The sequence below is a fragment of the Apodemus sylvaticus genome, chromosome 20 (genome assembly GCF_947179515.1).
Source record: "Apodemus sylvaticus chromosome 20, mApoSyl1.1, whole genome shotgun sequence".
NCBI classification, from domain to species: domain Eukaryota; kingdom Metazoa; phylum Chordata; class Mammalia; order Rodentia; family Muridae; genus Apodemus; species Apodemus sylvaticus.
The window spans coordinates 62,598,302-62,607,365 of NC_067491.1; the positions used below are offsets into that span (position 1 = coordinate 62,598,302).

Below are 9,064 nucleotides of genomic sequence, written 5' to 3' on the forward strand. Positions count from 1 at the left end.
GAGCCGTTTAGTTTATGAGGTAAAAGGAAAAGCAGCTCTCTTGAATACTTTACATGACTGTAGGAATATGTCTGAGACTTAAGGGGAGTTACAGGGAATTAAATTTCTCAAAAGTTGAGATCAAGTAAACAAACTTTAACTCTTTAAATTTTCCTGTTGCCTCTTCCCTCACGATAGTAACAAGTTCCAATTGGCCACATTAGGTTTTTATCCTTGCTGACGTCCGATCTGAAGTACCGGTTTCAGTCAATATCTACTAGTTCCACTTCAAAAGTGAGCTTGGAGTTTGGTGGAATTCTGGCATCGGGCTGTCCTTTCTTTCCGTAGGCCCATTCTGGTTCAATCTCCAGTCGAGCCTTTTCTTCTTTATTCATAGTCAAGACTGCTCCATCCTATCTTCTGTTAACCTTGCCTACTCCAACCTTAAATCTTAAAAGGCTTGGCATTTTTCTTCTTTGACCTTGTTTGAATATTAGGATCAAAAACAGTTCCATCTGGGAGTGTCCCCATTTACCAGCAGTGAACAACATCTCGCTTTTTAGGAATGTTGGTTTTTATCTCCATTTTTTTTAGAATAGATTTTGTATATTTTGGTGGACCCTCGAGAGTCTCCTCAGACTTGGATTCTTTGGGTTTATCGTCACCAAGTTTCACGTTTCTCACCTGTTCAGACGCTTTATTTCCAGTTTCAGCAATTTTGAGACACTTTCAAAAAGATGGTTATAGGCACTAACCAAATGGTCCTCATTAGCAGTCTTAGTTACATTTTTTTATGTTTCCCTGTAATTTATGCTCTGTGAGAAACGAATCTGAACCGGGACCCTGCAGAAACTTGATGATGGCCTTCCTTCTTGGGCAGCTGCTCCCTGCTGCACTGTTTGCAAGTGTGTTGTGGAATATTTTTTAGTATTGTATCTTCTTTCTTAATTTCCTCCTTTTCATTTTTTTCTTTCCTCCTCCTCCTCCCCCTTCCTCTTCCTCCTCCTCTTCCTCTTCCTCCCCTTCCTCCTCCCCTTCCTCCTCCCCTTCCTCCTCCCTTTCCTCCTCCCCTCCCTCCTCCCTTTCCTCCTTCCCTTCCTCCTCCTCTTCCTCCTCCTCCCCTTCCTCCTCCTCCTCTTCCTCCTCCTCTTCTTCCTCTTCCCCCCTCCTCCAATCACATTGTGCCTAATGGCGGCGGCCCTGAGGACTGTATAAAGGCCTGCTGCGTGGGTTGCACTTGGTCGTTCTCTCTCCATGTGCAGCGTGACCCATCATGTTAGAATGACAAATTCCTCTTGTTTTTTACATCGATTCCTGACTCTGAGTTTTTCATTCAGGAGATCCTGGTAAGCTAAGGCTCACCAGAGACTTACAGAACAACTAAGTTTGAATTTTTTTTCTCCAAATTTTCAGGTTTCATTAAATTAAAATATTTGTTTTACTGATTTCTTTTATTAATGTTAGCACTTATAGGTATCTATTTACCTCATAGGACTACTTTAAGTATGTGACACTGATTATGTAATGTTGGAATTTTACGCTTTCACATTTTGAAAATCTTTTTCTTCATTAACATAATTATTCAGTAATGCTTTCTTTTATTTCCAGGAGTTTGTAAATTTCTTGGGGATTTATTTGTTGTTAGTTGTAAGCTTTATTACATTCTGCTCAGATTGTAGTGCCTGAGTTGTTAACGTTCCCTGTCCCCATTCCTGTGAGGTTACAGCTGAGAAGCCGCCAAGGCCACTGCATGTCCTTTTCTGCCTCAGCCTGTGACAAACGTGAGGTACATCAGCCTGTGACATCCGCGAGGTGCCTCAGCCTGTGACCACCATGAGGTACCTCAGCAGGAGCCACCACTGCGGTGTGCTTACTCTCCACCCTCTTCCTGCCATCAACATGAGGTGCCACAACAGGGGCTGCCATGGGTCAGTGTCCTTTCCACCTGTCCTGAAGAGCTCCATGACTGAGCCCTAGAACCTAAGCAAAAGCAACCTGTGGCCTGAAAGGACTTCCCAGCCTGGCCAATGGAGCATATGTGGAAGAAACAGGGTGAAACAAGTAAATACAAACACCAAAAAACAAAACTGAGTAATCACTAAGCAAAAAACCCACTAGTTCCTGAGGGGAAAAAAAAAAAAACCACCAAACTCTGAGCTCCAGAAGATCAGGACATGACATTCCAGCAATCTTCACCTATTTCTAAGGGAAATATCTACCCTTAGAAATCTGTGCCTGCTAAGAATCCAGGACAAGCTTTGATTGCTTGGTCTTGGAGCAGAGAGCCCCTCTCCTGGATGCTTCCTCACCCCCAAATCTCCAAAATGAAGTTTGTTGTACTTTTATACATCTGGTTGGAAACACACACTCAAATGTGTGCACATACACACACACACACACACACACACACACACACACACACACACGAGAGAGAGAGAGAGAGAGAGAGAGAGAGAGAGAGAGAGAGGGGGGGAGATTCTCTTGTCCCCAACCCATCTAAAACATTCCTTTTGACATGAGACTAAAACCCTAGTGGGGGAACCCCAACATTCCCTCCAAACCCCTCATGCCATGAATCTAAATAAAGCTCTCCCTCCCTTAAGGTGTCTCTTGTCCAGTGCTTGCTCTCAGTGAAATGAACAGTAACAGACAGAGCACCTTGTAAGGAGTGAGAAAAATCACTGTGGGTTGTGCCAGCTCTGATTGGTCACTAATGCTCTGATGTCAGAGAGAGCCATTGTGAGGAATGACCAAGAGCTGATCATATAGTGCACTGTCCGGGCTGTTTTGTGTCCTTCTGTGCAGAGAGCTGTTTGGTAGTGAACTACAGGACTCCGTAGTTGGATCAGATTTGGACATCGGTGATTGTTTGGATTTCGACATTGAACATCAGCTACATGTCCACAGACTGAGTTCTTTCCTGCTGTTTCCGTAAACTCAGAGGTTTGGGTTTCTGTGTATGTGATTTCATTCATTTGGGAGCTTTGTTTACAGCTTTGCCTTCTTGTTGTTTGCTTGTTTGTTTAATTATTTTCATTTTGCTTTCTGGATTAACATCCATGTGTTTTCCTTCCTTCCCACTCCTTTCTCCTTCCTTTCTTCCTTTCTCTTTCCTTCTTCAGTTTGTTTTATTGTTCCTGGGAGACTGGATTTCTTTGTATGGCCTTGGCCAACCTGTAACTTTCTGTGTAGACCAGGGTAGCTTCAAACTCAAAGATTTGCCTGCCTCCGGAGTGCTGGGATGAAATGTGGGAAGAAACCTGAGCAGCGTCCCTCCCTGGCCAACATCCATATTTGTTTTCCTAACTTCTCTTTTGACTTTGTCACTGTCTGTTACTCTCTAGCTCATCCTGCCTCTTATCCTCCAGTCCCCTCAGAGTTCCCCTTCCCTTTAATTCAACCTCAAACCACCAGTATCCTGCATATAAAGAAAAAATTGTGGTATATATCTCTGTTGGACTAAGATGTTCTGTATATCAGAGTGATCTCAACATCCATTCCAGAAAAATACTGATAAATTTTCATTCTTATTCATAGGTGCTGTTTGACTTTTGCCCCCATCCCGTGTAGATACTGTATCTACTGGGGCAAATTGCATCCCACACATTTCTGGGTAAAGCTATCTTGATGTTCAAGTGTGGCCTTTAGCTCAGTCCTTCATGATGGACGTCTTGGGTAAGCTTGTCAATGTTCTGCTCCTTTGAAATGGGGATCCTTGTTCTCCTGGCTAAAATTTTATCTTCCATCACCCTTGCTCTCTTTCTGCTCTGAGCCTTCTTCCTTCTTTCCATCCTCTGTGTTTGTCTTTGCTTTGTTCTGGTTTCCCTGTGTCCTTAGGCAGAGCCAGACTCGTCTATGGAAGTGTCTGTGTCTCTTAATCTCAGAATCTCTAGTAGTAACCTATCTTAGAAGGAATTCTGATCTGTTTTCCCTGCCATCTTTGCTTGCTGTAGCTCCTGGTGACCAAGAGAATGGAAGTGTGATGTCGGGGGACCTCGAGGCCAGTTGTCATGAAGGGAACCCCCTCGCACAGCATTACTATATCCTGGGCACCCTAGATAAAGGGTCTTTTGCAGAAGTCAAAGTGGCTCTCCACCTTAAGACCTGGACCATGGTAGCCATCAAGATATTGAAAAGGGGCACAGATATAGACTTCCTGGTCATCTCTGAGATAGATCTTGTGAAATCCCTGAACCATAGTCACATAATACAGTTGTTCCAGATATTTGAGACAAGGCACAAAACGTACCTGGTGATGGAATATGCAGCCCGGGGATCCCTGCTGAAACACATCAACAAGTGTGGGCATCTGGACGAGGAAGAGGCACGTAGGATATTTACAGAACTCTCTTTGGCCGTCAACTATATCCACAGTCAGAATATTGTCCACCGAGACATCAAGGCCGAGAACATCCTATTGGATTGGGAGGGGCATGTGAAACTGACTGACTTTGGCTTAGGCAAAAGACTGGCCTCTGGGGAAAAGTTCAAAGGATTTTGTGGCACACCACAATATTGTGCTCCTGAAGTGTTTGATCACAAACAATATGATGGCCTCCCAACTGACATCTGGAGTCTCGGTGTAGTATTATACTATTTAGTTATTGGCCACCTTCCCTTCCGAGAGACAGTGCACTCCAAGATAAAGCATCTGATCCTAGCCCGGAGCTGTTGGATCCCGTATCACCTGTCTCCAGAGCTTCGAGACCTATTAAAGAGATTAATGACTATAGACCCCATAATGAGGCCATCCATTAAAGAAATATTGGTACACCCGTGGCTGTGCCATGATCAAGACCCATTGAGATCTTCAGAGGAAATCCCTAGAGAACCAGAATCCAACCTCGCTTTTGACATGTTTCTTATGGGGTACAACATTAAAGAGCTCAGGGAGGCTTTGAGGGAACGGAAGTACAATCATGATATGGCGACTTATTTGATTATAAAAAAGAAGTATACCAGGCAGCCCCAATTTTATCACGATGGAGGGCAGGGCAGTACTCTGGACCCTACAAAAGCCCCCAACCCTCCCTGGCCTGTAAGGAAGGGAACCAGTGCCCGTACTCTTTCCACCTTCACTTTGCCCACTCTCTCTGAGCTGCCCGGATGTGGAAGGAAAGGCTGTAGGAGGAGGCATAGTGTACCTCCCAGCCTTTCTTCCCTTGAGAGTAGCTTTCTGGAGAACACCTACCCACTCCAGGGGCTTATGCCTCATGTTGGAAAGAGTACATGCAGAGAGAAGGAGAGAAGCATCAATTCCACAAAATCATCATCAAGAAAAAGAAAGGCAACAACAACAACGCTAACCTCATCATCAGGAGCCCCATGGTCACTTTTCATATCCACACAATCCTCAACCTTTGAAAACACGCAAGATATGGCCCAAGAGAGCTCCAGTGCTACAGACACAAGTAGCAGCATGTCCTCCTGGGAGTCCAGAAGCAGCAGCCCTTCCCCCAGTGAGGAGAACCAGGAAGAGAATATAGGCATCGAATCCTTACAAGACACTAGCTCATCCTCAAGGGAAACAGTCCATCAGGAGCAGCTCCGAAGGAGGTCCCAGGGTATGCCCAGAGTCCCACTGAGAAATCGGGCCTGGAGGAGCCTGAAGAAGAGGATTTCCAAAGCCTTAAGGAACTTGTGTTGCTGCCTCCCAGTGAAAAATAACAAGGTCATGGCAGCCAATGAAGAGTGCTTCAGAGACACAGGCTGAAACAAGTAGGTGGGGTGTGATTGGAAAGGATGCACTCTCTAGTTCCTCCTTCCCTTAACATATTGCAGCATGCTCACTAAGGGTGTTGGTGACATTGGGTCTATCATGCCAGAGAGAAAAGTCTCATCCTGTTCTTCCTCCTCCTAAGACTACACCCTTCCTCAAAACTTGAGCAACATGTAGACAGCAGAGGATAGTGGCCTAATGCTAGGCAAGAATGCTGGAAATTTGTGAAGGAATCAATGGAGCACTTGGGCGGAATCAGCCTGAGGTCCCATGCCATCACAGGGCCAGCACAGCAAAGCATAAGTCCTGCAGATTTCTAAGATTTCTTCTGTCTGTTTCAAGGGCTATCAGAGGCCCTGTGGTCCCTGGAGGATGATACCAGAGAGTGGAGAGGAGTCTGCTGAGGATGCAGACAGGAGCAGGGAGGACAGAGCCAGACAGGAATTTCAGGTGGCTGTATGGCAGAGGGAAGATCTGTCTATAGTGCAGGCTTAAATTAGAGGCAAAATGTTATTTTCCCCTGAAGTCTGAAGGAAGATTCTGAGAAGTTCTGAATGATTTTCCTCCCGTCCCCTATAGGGAGTTCCACACTGGGCAGCAGTCCCAGGATAGCTGTGGCCCAGTGAGTTAATCTTCACAGCACTCAGAAGCCCCTGGAAGAAACATCCATGGAGTGCTAGTGGTTACCAAGGATACTGAGAAGAAACACCAGACTTCAGAGAACCTTCATGCACAGTGAGAATGTCAGCTCAGCAGCCTGTCTCCAGGTGTACTTGTGAGCTGAGGAGAGAGTGGTCCTGGAGGCAGAGGAAGGAACCCAGAAGACCTGACCTGTTGCATGTATCCAACAGATATGTCTGATATTGTAAGAGGAGGTAACAAAACTGTGAAGCCATGAGTGTCCATTGGAGTCTAGAAGTTAATACAGAGTGGGCGGAGATGGTTCAGACCCACAGCTATGATTCAGAGCAGAGCATCCTGATTACTGCATAGTCACACTGAGAGAGATCCTGAAGCCCTCACAAAACTACCAGCTCTAGTCTCTGATTGTGTATGTTGCACTCAAATTTGAGCCATTTGATGAGTATTCTTTACATCTGGTTGGACACACAACACACCCACACCACACACACACACACACACACACACACACACACGCAGACACACAAAGAGGTGCAGTCAGTACTAATGCTGTTTCTTTGAAGTGGAGAGAGCCCACGTTACAAACAAGGGAATTTCATAGTTTGAGTGACTCTGCCTTCTGTAACCTTTCTGATCTTCTGTCCTGGGTTGCCTGCAGTTCTGGTGATCAGTCAGACTTCAGGTCCAGTGTGGTCTCTTTTCTAAGACTTTTTGGCCTGGACAACCTCTTGGAATTGGATTTGGGGAACCACCATAACCTCTTGATCCCTAGAACTGGCATGACCTCTGGGAATGTAAAGATCTTCTAGCAACATTGTAGTGTCTAATATGGTTGCCCAGAAGATGGGGTGTACTTTATGGCTTTTGGGTACACTTTAAGGGGAGCTAGTATGCAGGGGACCATGTCTGACCTTGGGTCCCAAGTGCCCACATGGCCTCTGGGAAAGCTTCCAGAGTCATGGACCAGAATATAAAACCCAGAGCATTGGGGGCCTTTTGGTGATGTTAGGCATACTTTAAAGGGAAATTGTGGGCATTAGGTGTGGTCTTACATAGGGTCCCTGGCACTTAAATGGCCTCTGGGAAGGCAGCCAGAACTCAACAAGTCTTCTGAAGAAAAATATTTAATTGGGGCTTGCTTATAGTTCAGTGTTATAGTCCATTATCATCATATTGTGAAGCATGGTGGAATACAGGTAGACATAATGTTGAAGAGATAGCTAAGAGTTCTACAACTGAATTGGCAAGCTCCTGAGGAAGAGATTTTGGACCTGGCTTGAGCATTTGGAAAGTCAAGGCCCATTCCCAGTGACACAATTCCTCCAACAGGGCCACACTTACTTCAACAAGGCCACACCTCCTAAAAGTGTCACTCCCTGTGCCACTTTAGGGCCATTTTCACTCAAACTACTACATTCTACTCCATTGCATCAATAGTCCATCATCATCATGCAAAAATCATTTAGTCTTACTTAGAATGTCCCCATTGTCTAAAACGGGAACAGCTTCATTTGAAAGCACTGAGTCTCATGCAATCTAACTGTAATCCCCTGTAAAATCACAATGAAGAAGAAAGTCACATACTTTCAAGAAATAATGGCAGGGGATATATGCATTACCATTCCCAAAGGGTATAAAGAGGATGTAATGAGGAAATACTGGGCCAAGGGAGACTAAAAACCAGCTGAGCAGACTCCAAACTCTGCATCTTCATGTATGATGTCAAAACACTCTTCAGATCTCCAACTCCTTTCATACTTGTTGAGGCAACACACTATTTTTCTTGGGGTGATTCAGCCCTGTGTTAGCAGCTTTCTTCAGCAGATATCCCAGGGCTCTGGCATCTCTAACATCTTGGCGTCTCCAAGGCAATCCAGGCTTCACCTTCACAGATTCATGCAATGGCCTCTCTTGACCTCTATGCAGGGACACCCCTAACATGTCTGACCTCTGAGAATTCCCTTCAACATGGAGGGAGATTTCACAACCTCTTTCTTGTAACCTTGACTCTGACATGACCACAAGGCCAAGGCTGCCAAGTTTTGTTACTTGTTGGGCTGGAAAATAACCCCCTTATCAAAATATTCTTAGTTTTCAAATACATTTTTCACCAGATTTCTGTATTCAATGGATTTCTTCAGTGACTAAGGTTGAACGACTTAGAAATTGCTCTGAAAAAACATGGTGGCCTTGAACTCTGAAGTCTACTTGTCTCTGCCTCCCTAGTGCTAGTATTAAGGTATGAATCAGGCCTTTTCATGAGTTGGAAGCTTGGCTGGGTTTTGTCTTACCTTGATGTCAACCATTCCTTGTATTTCAACTAGCATCAGGCACTTCTTTACATTTTTTTTAAATGTCCTTGTGTACAGGATTTAGTTGCTTTAAATGTCCTGGTGCTCTCTTTTTCACACTGTACATTTTGTATTTTTCCTAGTTCAGATTGTTCCTTTTCATTATAAAACTGCATAAGTCAGACCAAAAAGAACCACATGACACAGTCAATGCTAGGCTGATTTAAGTGACCTCTGTCAAAACTTTTAATGCATATTATGTTCAATCTAGCCTCAGATTGATCTTAACATAATTGTAGAAAGCAGCAATGCTCTTAGCCAAAATACCACAAGAATATTTTTCTAGGCACTATACTAATAATATTCTCCCCTGAATCTTCTCTAACTGAGCCCTCACAGTTTAAATAACCCCAAGCATCACTGTTTTCCATGA

The 9,064-nt window shown here is 44.5% G+C and overlaps 2 pseudogenes; one reads left to right on the forward strand and one right to left on the reverse strand.

Annotated features, from left to right (window-relative positions):
• Nucleotides 1-242: 242 nt before the first annotated feature.
• On the reverse strand, nt 243-1,905 carry LOC127670675 (peptidyl-prolyl cis-trans isomerase FKBP3-like; annotated as a pseudogene).
• Nucleotides 1,906-3,961: 2,056 nt separating this feature from the next.
• LOC127670676 (sperm motility kinase X-like) lies at nt 3,962-4,770 on the forward strand (annotated as a pseudogene).
• The last annotated feature ends 4,294 nt before the right edge of the window (nt 4,771-9,064 follow it).